This window comes from Scardinius erythrophthalmus (assembly GCF_964197995.2).
Source record: "Scardinius erythrophthalmus genome assembly, chromosome: 1".
In the NCBI taxonomy this organism is placed as follows: Eukaryota; Metazoa; Chordata; class Actinopteri; order Cypriniformes; family Leuciscidae; genus Scardinius; species Scardinius erythrophthalmus.
In genome coordinates this window covers 3,853,504-3,869,809 of record NC_138221.1, presented here as the reverse complement: position 1 = coordinate 3,869,809, position 16,306 = coordinate 3,853,504, and the positions used below count along the sequence as shown (strand labels likewise).

The 16,306-nt window shown below is 36.8% G+C and overlaps 1 long non-coding RNA gene across 1 annotated transcript; it reads left to right on the top strand.

The window, feature by feature from the left end:
- The first annotated feature begins 1,898 nt into the window (after positions 1-1,898).
- On the top strand, positions 1,899-16,102 carry LOC308704739. Its single transcript, XR_014031829.1, has 3 exons — positions 1,899-2,180; positions 7,895-8,030; positions 15,165-16,102. It is a non-coding gene; the product is annotated as an uncharacterized lncRNA (long non-coding RNA).
- The last annotated feature ends 204 nt before the right edge of the window (positions 16,103-16,306 follow it).

Here is a 16,306-nt window from a genome sequence, read left to right as displayed (position 1 = left end):
AACAATTGCAGTACAAGTAGTAGAGGGTATGACAGAGTAGTTTGGAGTGTGTAGTATGAGTGGTTTTGTATATGAACGCACTCTGCAACAACAACAACAATAACAGCGGGACACTAGCAAAGTCTCTATACGAGCTCTCCGTCCGGTCAATTACTGAGTCATCAGAGTAATGCGTCACAAGGGGGCGCTAATGTCTCAATATATGCATAGCTGGCCTTTTCAACAGATTATGATTCGATTCAGTATTGATTATTTTGGATATTAGGTACAGTACATGGCAAATTTTCTCAAGGAAAATAAATCTATTATTATAATCTAATATAAAACTATTATTGTAAACTACGGGAGTCAGTGGTAGCCTACTTTCCTTCATTAGCCTACTATAACATTGAAGGTAAAAATTAACTGATTTGTATACAAATACTTAAATTACACTTTTATTTATTTTTATAATAATAAAGTTATATGAAATATAAACATTTAAATGGTGGCTGTCATAAAAAAAAACTTTACAAATGTATTTAAACATGCATTCAATATTGAAGAACATTAAAAATTACAATGAATATGTAATATGGTGCATATACACTCAACTAAAGGATTATTAGAAACACCTGTTCAATTTCTCATTAATGCAATTATCTAATCAACCAATCACATGGCAGTTGCTTCAATGCATTTAGGGGTGTGGTCCTGGTCAAGACAATCTCCTGAACTCCAAACTGAATGTCAGAATGGGAAAGAAAGGTGATTTAAGCAATTTTGAGCGTGGCATGGTTGTTGGTGCCAGACGGGCCGGTCTGAGTATTTCACAATCTGCTCAGTTACTGGGATTTTCACGCACAACCATTTCTAGGGTTTACAAAGAATGGTGTGAAAAGGGAAAAACGTCCAGTATGCGGCAGTCCTGTGGGCGAAAATGCCTTGTTGATGCTAGAAGTCAGAGGAGAATGGGCCGACTGATTCAAGCTGATAGAAGAGCAACTTTGACTGAAATAACCACTCGTTACAACCGAGGTATGCAGCAAAGCATTTGTGAAGCCACAACACACACAACCTTGAGGCGGATGGGCTACAACAGCAGAAGACCCCACCGGGTACCACTCATCTCCACTACAAATAGGAAAAAGAGGCTACAGTTTGCACGAGCTCACCAAAATTGGACAGTTGAAGACTGGAAAAATGTTGCCTGGTCTGATGAGTCTCGATTTCTGTTGAGACATTCAGATGGTAGAGTCAGAATTTGGCATAAACAGAATGAGAACATGGATCCATCATGCCTTGTCACCACTGTGCAGGCTGGTGGTGGTGGTGTAATGGTGTGGGGGATGTTTTCTTGGCACACTTTAGGCCCCTTAGTGCCAATTGGGCATAGTTTAAATGCCACGGCCTACCTGAGCATTGTTTACCCTACCTTGGGGCCAATGGCCTTTATTCATAAAAAGTCATCTTTTTAAAATATAAAATATAGGCCTACTGCCTCTGTTGTTTCGTTGATTTGGATATTAAATGTGAAATTATTACAATATAAAAATGTGTGCGATTAATTGCGAGTAATTACAGAAAAAAAAATAACATGTCCAACCGTTTCTGTTAAATTACAACTATTCCCCATATTTCCATATTCTAGATCAATAATCATTTATTTAAATATGCTATTCTGAGAATGATTATTTTATTACCTATAGCCTATAGTGCTCACTTTTTTTGGACACTTCCCTTTTTTTCTTACCCGTATTAGTTCTGTGATTCCCCTTTAAACTCTGTCTTGCTCAGTGGTGTTACAGGCCAACATGAATATCAACTTACAGTGAGTTTTGCAAGATCAGCAACTTAGTTTCCTCGGACTTCCGCATTTGGACTCGTTCATTTAAAAAAATGCAGCCGGAAGCAGCGCCGCGACAGCTGATTGGCTGATGTCGCTCTCGCGTGCTGCTTCCTCATATGACCACGTGACTTCTCCTTCCTCGTTTGAAATGACAGGCGCGCGTTCACAAGTGACTCGAGATTTACGATTTCCACGGACAACTTGAATTCTACACTCAACTTCACATGGAATTATTGCGCTGTTCTAGAGAAAGAGCTCATCTGGAAACACTTTAATGGGAGAAGGAAAGTGTAAAGTTGAGGAACATGAAGCTGGAGTTTGAGAGGGTGAAACACAGATGGAGGAGAAGCAGGTCAGTGTGTGTGTGTGTGTGTGTGTGTGTGTGTGTGTGTGTGTGTGTGTGTTCAGGAAGTGTTCAGGAAGTGCAGAAGACTGGAGGAAACAGTGGGAATGTGTCGTGGATCATGAGAAGGAATGTCAGCAGAGACTCTCTTGATGATTGTAAGTTGTTTTGTTGTTGTTTGCCGCTTGGAAAGTGTTGTTAACTAAAATGAACATGAAGAAATTTATTATTTAAAATATTAGGCTATTTTTGCGGTGTAGCCGTGTAGTTGTTCACCTATATTTAACAGCGCTTCGTCAGAAGTACAAACACAACAGCAGTTTTTATAAATCCTGTCCAATGACTGAAAGGAGTAAACGGTCACTATTGGCTGTGACAGCTGTCAATCAAAATGTGGAGCCCTGATTCGTTCCATTGTTGATCAACTTGTTCCTGCTGTGGTTGTTTTAATCACACCCCTTCTAAAAATATTAAAGTTTTTGGTTTAATATATTAATATAAGACTCACTGTCAATGATCTACTTTTATGTTGTTTTAAATTCTATTTGTTCATTATTTATTTTGTTGGATTTTAGTTGGACTTGTTCAGAACTGTTTCAAAACTAGTTATCGACATGATGCCGCTGCCTTTGGGCTCAGTGATGTTGAGTTTAAATTACATATAAAATAAAGACATGTTATGTATTGTTGTGATGTAATGGTGTAATGAAGGGACTAAAGAAGTATTTTTATCTGCTGAAAGGCAGAATACAAATGTTTTTTTGACATTATATAACAGTTTCAGGTTATGGTTTAGTGTTGGTAACATGTCCCACACAAACTTAGTAATCGTCCCACATTTCGTTTGTTTAATGGTGGTCACCCTACTTTCAGAGTATTTTATTTTACCTCATCATCAGTTTCACTACGGAAGCCCTGAAGCGCAACGTAAAAAAAAAAAAAAAATAGGCTATGTAAAAAAAAAGCTTTTCTAGCATTTCGAGATTAAAGTCGAAACATTACGAGAATACAGTCTTCCGTAGAAGTTGCGTGTGTGTGCATTCATAACGGTGCGCGTCCACTGGCGCAGAGCGCGTGTTTCCTTGTGTGTGTGTATGTAATGCGCTTGTGAAGTCGACCTGCCTCACACATGGATCTACACAAAATAGCTTTGTACTTTTATCTGGGCTTTCAACAAAAGGAAACATAGCCTACACAGGTGCTAATCTACCAACATGCGTTGCCTATAGACGAGCACACACTATCTCAGGTTCACAATCCGGTGGCAGTGTTTCTGACGTGTTTTCGTGCTCGTCTATATTAGGCAAAACACCATCTGGGTCGAAGAACACTTAACAGTAACCGCACTGTCTCCCTCTTCACCGTATATAGGCTCTGGATACATTTTAAGTGCATCATTCTGTATCCAATCATTTGCCGGATCCCGTGATTTCCTCAGATATAAAGACCAGAGATTCCCTGATTATATGAGTGTGAAGCGCTTTGAGTGAAGGCCTACAGTATGAAAGCGGTATATTTTATAACGGCCTATAATGGTAGCTGATGCCATGTTGGTAGATTGGCACCTGTAGAGTTTCCTTTTGTTGAAAGCTAAAAGGGCAATTCCGCGCAAAACTGTCTCATCCATAACGCCAACTAAATACCATGGCATTGTGTTGGCGTTAAGGATGTGACAGTTTTGCGTGGAATTGCCCAAAAGTGAAACGCGCGCGCCGTCATGATGCTGTGCGGCGATGTCAAACAACACAAAAAACTTCAAAAAACACACAACTTCTACAGAAGACTTTAATCTCGAAATGTTTCGACTTTAATCTCGAAATGCTCGATTTTTTTTTTCACAGATTTTTTTTTTTTTTTTTTTTCAGGGCACATGCTCTTTTAGAGTACACACAGAAACAGTAATAATGTAAAGGATATGTCGCCGGATAGCGTAGCAGGCACGGATGGCTGAAGGCGGCGAAGACGGCCGGCTTCCTCAGGCGCTGTCCTAAGCTTGCTGGTCGCTGGTTTCAACGGCGGCGGCTCTCAAGATCCAGCGATGCGAAGAGCGTCGCTGAAGACAAGAAAATCAGAATTTTAGCCTGTGAGCGCTGAATATATACACGCTGGCCACGCCCATTCTGACGGTTAGAAGGGCGCGGAGGGCGCGAAGCGCCCTCATTGGTTGCCGCGTTCATAGCGCTCACCGATAGGCTTAAGCAGTTGCAGCCGAGCAGCCAATGAGCACGCTTATACAGCCTGCCTAGGTCTGTCGGCTGCTGCACTGCGTTGACAATGAATACAAAATTAAGGATAATTTTTTGGCTTCAGATCTCGAAGAAAGAAGACTTTCCCGATGCGTAAGCTACTTACGCAATACTCGTTCCCTCTTCTAGAGAGAACCGAGGTTACGTTAGTAACCGAGTACGTTTTATCCTTGTCGCACACCCAGACTTTTTAACTTCAACAATGAAAATACAGTTTAAAAGTATGACTTATCTGGTAACTATTAATATACATAAATTAAGCACTAGTAAAATAATTAAAATACATTATAGTATTTAATGTGAGACCACCATCAATATTACTTTTTATACAAAATATAGCTGTCGCACAGTATTGGTGTCATTTCCACCACAACACTGTAATGTCCCTTTAAAAAGTTTGTGTGAAAGATTGTTTAGGTGATTTCTATGGAAATGTTCAGAGACATCAGAGCACATGTTGGACATGAAGGCCATTTTAAATTTTCATCAAGATCAAAATAAGAAAAATCAAGGTAAATATTGCTTGATCAGTTAATATATTTATACGTCATTTCCAAACATGCTGTATCAAGGGTGTTTTTAAAAAGTTAAAAATTTTAAGTTAAATAAGAGTAGGCTATTTTACATACATGAAATGCTAAGTATTAATTCAAAGCTAATCAGTGAAGCTATCTTCCATTTTTTCACAAAAAACTACAGAAATGTCATTTCCACCACAGTCATTTCCACCACACTGCCCTCTGTGCTGGAAATGACAGCATGTGGTGGAAACATGCTGTACCTTCAAGGGTGTTTTTAAAAAGTAAAAAAAAAAATAAGTTAAATAAGAGTATTTTGCATGCATGAAATGCTGAGTATTAATTCAAAGCTGATCAGTGAAGCTATCTTCCATTTTTTCATAAAAAACTACAGAAATGTCATTTCCACCACACTGCCCTCTGTGCTGGAAATGACATTTATGATTACAAAGTACAATTGATATAGTTTGCAAGAGTAGATTGACTTTGTGAATTGAGTTTACTGAGTGTGATGAGTTTAAGAGTTTTTCAAATAAATATTTCTCTAAATATTACTGTTTCTCTACATCCCCGTTAATTCATTGTCATTTCCACCACCACCGTCATTTCCATCACCACACACATTTTTTAAAAAACATTTAAAAAGTTCTCATCACACATTAAAAATGTGTCCAGAATTTACGAGATCATGCTCTACTTAATATAAAAATTCAAGTTATTTATTTTCTAATAAGCCTTTGCCCAAGCCAATATTAAATTTCAGAGTGTGACAGGTGTACAGTTCAGCATTTGGTCCTTAGGGCAGTTAATTTATCTCATTGACAAATGTATAATTATTGTACATTGTGGAAAAACTGATAAAACTAGTTACAAAAATGATCTTAGACAATTCTTGAGTGGCATAAGTTATTCTGTTTTTAAATAACAGCTGTATAGAGATGTGGTGGAAATGACATTTGTTCATTGCAGGTCGGAAAAAATGTAAAATATTAACAATTTCTCTTGTAATCTAAGTTTGTCCTCTTACAGACCTTAAAACTAGACAAATTATTTAAATTTATGAGACTGTTACGTGACTTTTGAACAAGTTTTTTTTATTCAACTTCACAAGCCTCAAAGTGCCCCTTATAGTTGAAGAAATGCCCAGTAGCAGATTCATTTTGAACTGGAACTACCTGTTCATTAAACCTTCCAGCCAATCAGAATATTTGTAATATCGAGTATTTAAACAGCCCATGGTATAAACATGATTGTTTACATGTTAGGCTATATATTCTTTTTTCTTCTTCTTTTTTTTTCTTTTTTTGAGAAAGCTAATGTGTTTGAACACTGAACTCATGTAATCTACCCCTGTTTAAAAATAAACAGTATATTATGTGAGTATTGAGAAGTGATGATCTACTTTCAGGAAATGAGAGTGAGAGATATACAAGCATGTTGTTCGTGACCACTTGCATGTGCTTACAGGGGAAACTGTCGTACAACATCAACTGCCAGTTTGTGGTTAGTTATTTTAACCCCATTTTTATACATTTCTTTATCAGAATTGTAACTCTTTAAATCCTGGTTTGATTACATACTCACTTAAAAATGTTAGGTTAAAAATAACCCAACGAATAACCCAACTGTGGATTGGTATAGCACATTCCCAACTGTGGGTTATTTTAACCCAATGCATTGGGTTAAACTCCAGTTGGGTTAAAATAACCCAACAGTTGAGTTAAATATTTATTTTTATTTATGACCTTATTTTAATAAATAAAATACACAATACACAATACAGATTGTTTATTTGTATAAACAATACATATGTTTCAACAAATATATTTTTCAATTACAAACTATATATTGGGGAGTCTAGCATTTATTGTGAATTGTGTACATAAATTCAAAAGTGTACATTACACACATAATAAATTCAAAACCTATGCAAATATGTACAAACAGAACACATTCAAAACCTACACAAAAATGCACATAGCATAACAAGATGGCCGCAGAGAGGAGGAGGCCACGCACTTTGCAACGAAAATATGATGTATTGGAATTAAATTATGTTGTTAAATGATGATAAAGATGATATTTTATTATTTTTATATTTGTTAAATATTTTAAAATATGACGGAAGAACAAAACATCAAACTTAGTGAAGGTGTTTGGCTATCTATCTGACAAGTCAAGTCACCTTTATTTCTACAGCGCTTTCTACAACACAGAGTGTTTCAGAGCAGCAGAACACAGCAAATTAATGCAACAAAGTTAGTTTCGGCTGCAGCTCTAGAAGAGAATAGTGTCATTATTAGCACGAATGCTTATGCAAGTTCAGCACTGATTCATTTTCATTGTAAAAATCATTAGTATCTATTTAGCTATAGAAAATAGTGCTGTCATCGTCCAGCTCGGTTTTCAGACAATGGTGTCAATGCAGGAGATCCATACTATTGTTGAATATTAAGGCAAACTACAGCTAGAGGTTTTAGAAAAAGTGTTTTATTCATATCAGATGGACATTGTGTGTGAAACAATAAAGTTTACTCTATTTTTCTCCCAGTTAAGGGCTTACTTTGGATTTCGGGAAAAATGGATGAATTTACGCGATGTAAATCCGACAAATCCTCTGAATTACGGCGCAAACTCGTGGCGGGTTATATCAGTGATAATTAAATGTGTTTAAACGACAGAACACCTTCACTTCCACATATATATGACTATCTAAATATATCATACAAATCATTATAGTTAGCAAGAATATTTTGAATAAAAGTGGAAAGCGAAATAAGCGCGAGGCTGCATGTGTGTGTGTGTGTGTGTGTGTGTGTGTGTGTGTGTGACTGCATGACGCGCCGCCGAGGGAATAATTGCTCTAAAATAACGGCTAGAATACAGAGCCGATAACATATCAGGCTAGATGCTCTGAAGAATAACTTACTGTGAGTTTTTCGATTGCGGTTTCTTTCAGTGCCCGATCTGAGGACGGAGGCTCGATGATGATGATGATGATGATGATGATGATGATGTTGGAGAAGGATTACTCCTCGGAGCGGCGGATTGGACAGAGGCTCAGCTGGATGCTGTGAAACGGTCATGGGACAGAGGTGAGGGAAGGATATATTTATTTCAAGCCCCTGCCCCTTTTGTCTCAAAATGTATTGCCCCTCTCTGATAAATGTAAATAATAATAATTATTAAAATAAATATACGAATAAATAACATACACTTATACACCATTGCCACTAACAATAATAATACAAAAATATATAACAATAATAAACAATATAGCCTATATATTTTTTTTTGGCGGGAGCATTTGGCGGAGGTGAAGCGGTAGTGGGCGGAGTTTCCTGTGCAGCGCTACAGCAGTTCGCCGCGAGTCTTCATCTGCGCGGACAGCAGGTATTAAGCTAATATGGAAAAGTTTACTTAGATTTATCCTACCATGCTACTGTAAAAGTTGCGGCAGCATGTGAGTTATGCTTAACAATCATAAAAGTATGATTTACTTCAACTAAAGTATGAAGTAAAATAATTTCAGCCGCATTCTGAGTCTGACAATGTCATTCGTTTTTGTCCAAGGCCATAGCAAGTGTAATTAGCTTGGGGAAATACATCTAGTGAAAGGAAATTAAAAGTCCATGCCAGCTCTAAATTGTAAGGAATTCATATCTTTGATTTCATAGGCTACACTTTACAACAAGGTTCATTTGTTTATTATTCATATTAACATTAACTAATCATGAGCAAAACATTTGTTAGGCTACAATAGCCTATTTGTTAATAGTTAGGCTAATAATAATACAACTTTTAATTGTTTGTTCATGTTTGGCTATGTCACAGTCAGTGCATTAACTAATGTTAACAAATACAACTTTTGATTTTAATAATGTTTAGTAAATGCTGAAATTAATATTAGCTAAGATTATAGGCTACAGGGCCGTTGAATGCTTGAATCTGATTGGTTGATGACGAACGTTCTAAGGTGTGCATTATTTTCAGGGAAACGCGCGGCTAAAGTAGTTCCAGGCAGGTCTCGACCGCATTACAGCTCCATATCACTTCGCGTAGTCAACTGTAATAACGGAAAATAGGATACAATTCATAACAAGAAAAAAAAATGACAGACAATTTTGATTTTCCGGAAGTAAATTTTAATATTTATTGTGAACGTGAAAATTTTAACAACTGGGCGACGGTAGTATTGGATAACCCAGATGGAAAAAAAAAAAACAAATTAAGAGGACAAAATCAGCAGGCCACAACAAAAGACATCAAACAATCAGCGAAGAACAGCTAGACAGACTCGAGGGCGAAAAACATGAAGAAAACACCACGAGCCCTACGAGCTGGACTGAACCGCTATATAATAATAATAAAATAATAGCCTAGCCTACTATATTACCTCTGCTAACATGCAGCCCCTTGCGCTTGATCTGCCATTTTCGATGTCTAACTTCACAATCAATGGAAAAGTGCAGTTTAATTTTAATAAATAAAGTAGGCAGTAGGCTATTAGCCTACTATTTATAATCAATAGAACATTGAACTGAAATAGTCCTGCCGCACGGGTATTCGTTACAGCCTGTCAATAATAGAAAAGTAAAATTAACGAATGAATTAAAACGAATGAATGAATAAATAAATTAAATAATATTGACGCACATGCTTTGTTTTCTGTCTCATTATTGCAACCTCTCTCTGTCTCTCTGATCCTGATCTAATAACTGCATTAGTCTGCTATCAGCGGCTCAAACCTCCGTTAGGCTATATTAACTCTTAAATTACGTTTTGTAATTAGCAACGAAGGCATGGGAATTGATGCGTAAGAAATTAGTCCAACATACAAGAGCGTTTTAATGACAAAAACTTGACAAACGTCTTGAAAAACATAATCTGAACGATGTTTCGAGGTGTGGTAAGTAACTGTAATATAAGTAGGCTAGCTAGGCTATACTCCGCTTCGCGTCGTGACCGCATTACCACCTCGGGTGAGGATTATTTTTCTAATAATTCAGCGACTTGGAGTCAATTCCTTACTTAATAAATTATTAGTTTAATGAATAGCCTACATAAAATATATGAACAAAACTAAACATGAATTCCACATAATTACCTATTTGATTCTCTGTTTTGTTTGGTAAAGTAGGCTAAGTAGTATTTAGTAGGCTAATATTATCATAATTTCCCTATTTTTGTTTGATGTGTTATGCATTCAACGTCTTTTCACTGGTAATGAAACTGCTGCTCTCTATCATCGAGCGAGATATGCCAAATAATTGTGAGGAAGTCATTCAAATAAAAACACAACAGACAGACGGTACTGCTTTAAATACAGGTGATGTATTAAAATAATAATAAAGTAATGTTTTTTTTTAAAGTGCCCTTTTTGGCCCTTCCGCCCTGGAGGAGGTGTGTGCGCGCCACTGATCACAGTCATTTCAACACTGAAACACACACTTTCACACCGTACACACACAGACCCTTTACAGATCTCTCATCATCACTGTACACCAGGGCTGGACTGGGACAAAAATTCGGCCCTGGCATTTTGGCCCAGACTGGCCCACTACATATGATCATAGACACCACCCATCTTTGCACGCCCTTGAATATGTTTTTGTTCAACTCCTATTAATGCCATGTAATGAGTGAGTAGGAATGAGTGAGAGTTAAAATTGTAATTTATTAACACAATTGAACTATTCTCCACAGTGATCAATCAAAAAAAAAAAAGCTATAAGCTGCATTGACATAGCAATACCAGTGTTTCTCACAGGATTTTTGGTAAAGCTGTGGTGAGTGTGCCTCTAGGGGGGTTTGGGGGCATGCCCCCCCATAAGAAAATTTTGTGCATTTTAATGTTAAATTCATCAATCTGGTGCACTTTGAGAGTTCAAAATTAAAAGCTTCAACCCATATTCAGTGTGCAAATTAAGCAAAGAAAAATTCAAACCTCTTTTAGTTACAGTTTCTGTCTAGATTACACTACTACATAATAAGTTAAATATTAATCCAATGATATAATAGCCATAAATTGTAAATCAAATGCACTGAAAAATAAAGGAACCTTTCATGATTAGTTTTTGTACTAATTTCATGTTTCACTAATTTCAATTTACATGATGTTTTATTTTGACGGAAATTGTACAGTTATTTTGGCGGAAAACATGATTTACAAACGAGTCTCATTAAATTTCTAGTAAATTGCAGTAGCCTATTGGTAATCGTCTAACTATGCAGATGTGGAAATAATGCGTAACTGGGTAATGGGTTCCTACACTCATGACATATCCAAGTGTTTTGAAAGTAGTTCTGCTTACCGCAGGCTCTACACTTTCTCTCTCTCTCCTGATCCTCCACTATCATCATCAGCCACTGGAGCTGATTAAGCTCCTGTTGCTGCAGAAAACATATTTTGACTAGGGGTGTAACGGTTCACAAAATTCACGGTTCGATACGATACAATACGATACACTTTTGTCACGGTTCGGTTCGATACGATACACTTGTGTCACGGTTCGGTTCGATACGATACACTTGTGTCACGGTTCGGTTCGATACGATACACTTGTGTCACGGTTCGGTTCGATACGATACACTTGTGTCACGGTTCGGTTCGATATGATACACTTGTGTCACGGTTCGGTTCGATATGATACACATGTCACGGTTCGGTTCGGTACGTTTTTGATACAGCAAAAAGATGTAATTTTTTTTATTCTTTTATTTTTTTTATTAAAACTAACATCATAAAGTACAATATTTTTTTTTTTACTTTGAGCAATTCTGGAGCTATAATTGACTCTTCTTAGGAGCATATAAAACAAAACAGCACCTTGGAAAAAATTAAATGCAATATTGTAGTAGTTATAAATAAAGGTTTATTTTAGTTCAGATTAACATTTGAGGGCAGCAATTGTATTCATAATGTCAAAATAAAACCGACGCAATGTTACTTGAGGCATTATAGCCTACTATTCAAACCAAACTTCCATGCATGGTTGCAGTTAGTGTTACTACGGTAAATCCATGGTGAATGTTGCTGATCTGTGGACAACACTGGATAGTTCATTCATGGCACAATGTTTCTTCCTGGTTTCCACGTCAGCGCTGTTTGTTCCATTAATAACGGAGAAATGTGAATGTTTCTCACTAGATCTCGCAGCGATGTTGTTACTTCTGTGGCGAATTCAAATGCTATCTTTACTGGATCTCTTATTAGCGCTGTGTAGTAACAGTGTCGCATGATCACGATCGGCTCGCGCTGCACTGGTCCAAACTGATTAACGGTCCTTCAACCACACAATAACGAGCAGTTTCGTTCCGCTTGCATTACTTTTGCCATGATGTTGGGCAATGTTGTGGTCGCGCCGGCGTCTCTTACGCCACGCATCCAGTGTGTCACCGGCCTTACATTATGAGCGCGCTTGCCACGCGCAACGCGCCTACATTTGAAATAACTAAATTTTGGTCGGCAGGAAAAATGGTCCAACGTTCGTTCGGTTTGAAAATGCGTACCGAAAGCCTCGTACCGAACGGTTCAATACGAATACGTGTATCGTTACACCCCTAATTTTGACACATTTTACAGCGTTCTGTATCTATTTTTTACGCAATTTCTCTGCACATTCCTTGTGTTTTTTCTCCATCTCTCAGACTATATTTTGACAGATAGATACACACTGACACAGACCCAAAGGAGGCGTTTAAAGATGTGATTGGCCCAGCTCAGTGTCAATCAAGAAAAGAACCAATGGGCCTACGTGTTCCATGGGCCGGTGTGTCCGAAAAAAAACTAACGCTGCCTTTTTTTGACCAATGCATTACACCGGCAACCAGCGCCGCCAATTAAGCGAAACAAAACAAAACGAATGGGCCGCCGATGTACTAGTTTTATGGGCCATTAAGTAGCCAAAACAAACAAACAATTTTTTTTATATAGCCTACATATGGGATGCATCGGCCCAAAAAGCACGTCGGCCCACCGGGAATCTCCCGGTAGTCCCGATGGCCAGTACATGCCTGCTGTACACACACGGATATCTGCGTTATTCAGAGAAACCCCGCGTCACGCAGCCTTTCTTACTCTTTAACTAATGGAATAAGTATTAATTAATAATTGTATTATATAATGGATAATAGCTTACAATTAATGCAACATACTTCACTATAATTTTAGTCAAGTCACCTTTATTTTTATATTGCTTTTTACAATACAGATTGTTTCAAAGCAGCTTTTGTATATATATATATATCAGCTCTGGAGAAAACAGTTATAAAGTTTTCACCTGTCCACATTATTCCCGGCGAGTTTACTGCGTGTTGAATTATGGGTGGCACTTCCGGTTTAACTTCCATTCAAAAAGACTGAAACGAATCATTTCCAATAAAGCTGATCCGTCATGTTTTATTTAGGAATAACATGAGAATAACGTAACAAATGGTATTTTAACGTGATATGTTATAAGAAGATATACGGCAAGAGCTCTTTTCAGTCGCTGCTTTCTTTTCCTCATGATTATTTTATTTTTTATTTTTGCAGTCTGTTAAAGTATGACAACATTTAAATATACTGCACATCTGTGGTCTGTTCTCCCGATTTCATTTACGATATGCCATTAATAATTCACTGGAATGCACGAAGAAACTCCCCACGTCTCTTTCCAGGTTTGTTTTCACAGATAAATAGACAACTTATTCTGTTGATAAAGTCATAATTAAATAGTATCACGCAGAGCTGAAGTATAGGCCTATATATATATTATTATTATTATTATTATTATTGTTATTATTAATCTATTATCTTTTGGGGTTATTTGTTGAAAGACCTTGTTGATGCTTTTACACTTTTACATGCCTTTGATGCTCGATGGTTGAAAGGTGAGTAGAATAGTGTAATCTCATTGAACACGGTTTAAAAAAATATAGCCTATTATTGCGAGCAAGTCTTTCACTGATGTTTTACAGTTTAACGAAAGTTACACCCTTAATTCGCGCAAAGCCTCATGGCGGGGCGTATGAATAAGGTGGATAGTCGTATTATTAGGATGAAATATAACTTCTGTACACGATTATAAGGCCGCACGAAGTAAGTGCTTTTTGCGTACGTGCGGTTTCAGTTATTCCTTTATTTATTCCTAAATTAAAAAATACATTTTATTGCGATTTTTTTTTGGCGGAGGACTATTATTCTAATATTATAATATTATAAATCTAATATTCAAGCTGTTCTAAATTGTTCTACTTTCAATATTAAATAAATAATAAAAAGAACGGCTGAACGAATGATACGCGGATTCTCTTGAGCCACTCCAGCTCTGTGATTGGCCAACATGATCCGTTAAGAGCTTCTACTGTTGTTTAGGAGAACTCTGTATTGAGGAGAACTCTAAGATAATGTTTTTTTTATAGCAAATTTAATGCATTAATATAGGCTAACTGTCAGGTAGAAATGTCAGTAGCAGTTAAATTGTCAACAGGCTCATATCGAGTGTGCTCATGTGTGAACGCACTCATATCGAGTTTCATTTTTCTGAAAGTGTTTTCTTATGAGTCAGTCAACTCTACAAGCAGATTCATAAACTTATCCTCGAAAGCAGCTCGAGCGTCGTCCTCTCCCGCGTGCACGCGCTCTGTAACGCGTCGCTGTCACACGGAATAACACTGATCACGCGCTCGAGCTGTTCGCCGTTTATATCGAAGATCATTTTATGCATTAATACTGACGAGATTGCAATCATATTAATTAGTGTGTAGATTAAACAGCAGACTGGATAAACACGTCGATTTAACTGCTACACAATTTATATTTCTAACTGATAGTTATAGCCTTTTTATGCATTTAGGTTGATTCTGTGATATTAAATAAGCCTATTTTAGACTTCAATAAATCCCGTTAACTTTTTTAGTGCATGATCATATGACAATTATTATTTTCTAATAAAGATATTAAACTTGAGACGTAGCCTACATTGTTTATTTTCTTCGGAATGAAAGGTGTGCCAAAGTAAAATTGAAGTACAAACACGAATTCAATGTACAATATATAGTTATAATTTTAAAATAATGTAATGCATAAAGTAGCCCAAATAACTCTTTTGTGAGCCTATTCTTCATGTCTCTGCTTCTTGTGTATGATGGCCTAAATATTTCCAAAATGCCTGAAAACATGTATGTTTTTTATAAAACATGAAAACATAATATCCCTTAAATATATTGTAATGATTATCTTCTAGGGCTCGAGTGTGTGTTTGCTGATGATGGAGATCAGCGGTGTCTCTCCCGGAGGATCAGGACAGATCGAGAGAGGACAGTGTGTGTGTGTTCTGGTATATGTGTGTGTGACAGCAGTTTGCGTTTTGTGCTTTCTTCATTTATTATATATAAGTCTTTGACTGTTCGCCGGTTCCCGCCTCCTCCCCATAACATTTAACATTATTACAATGAAGTAAGCATGTGAGAAACAATTTAATGTCTATATAACCTTGATTTTTTTTTTCAAATAAGATTGACCTGTGCCAATAAATATCCCCGTACACCAGACACTGTTATTTTCACGTTGTTTTAAACAAGGCATGTGCATTTCATTTTTTAATAATACAAGATTGTTGTAAATGTCATTTTATTAAATGTTTAGATCACTGGGATTTTGTCCGCAAGAGCCTGTGTGAAGTGTGTTAATGTGTGTGTTAAATAAGTGTTTTTGCTCATCATATGTCATATATGGCACGACTTCTCATTTCTGAATGCGAATTCACAGAATCAGTTGCTTTATTAATGAAACTACTATCATGATCAATCTATTATATTTGCAGAAAATGTGCGAATTACTAAATGTTCTATTATTTTAGTGATAAATGCATGTAATTAAATTGTGTCATTAAAATGACTTTTGATTGCGATGATGAAATTAAAGATTGTAAGAAATGGCCCGTGATTTTCCCGTAGATGTATCTCCGCAGACTTACAGTGTGTGTGTGTGTGTGTGTGTGTGTGTGTGTGTGTGTGTAAATGAGTCATTTAACCATCTGATTACTGATTACAAAATCAAAATATGAATAAAACTAAATTTACTGCTAAAATAACACCGCTGGTATCCGCACCAGTTACGTGACTGAAAACTATGAACGTAAAATAAAATAATAAAGCTTAAATTAGAGGAATGATTCCCACTGATCTCGTGTTTCATTAATAAAGTTTGGTTTGCTACATATTCCCGCTGTACAGCAACACACATACTGTAAACACACCTTCTTCAGCACGTGTAATAGACTCAAGGCTTCTTCCTCCTCCCTCTTCCTTGATGAAACGCATGATAGCGTTCATTCATTCTGCAAACGGATCCGCTAAAGGTAAGAAATGTGTTGCACAGATATAG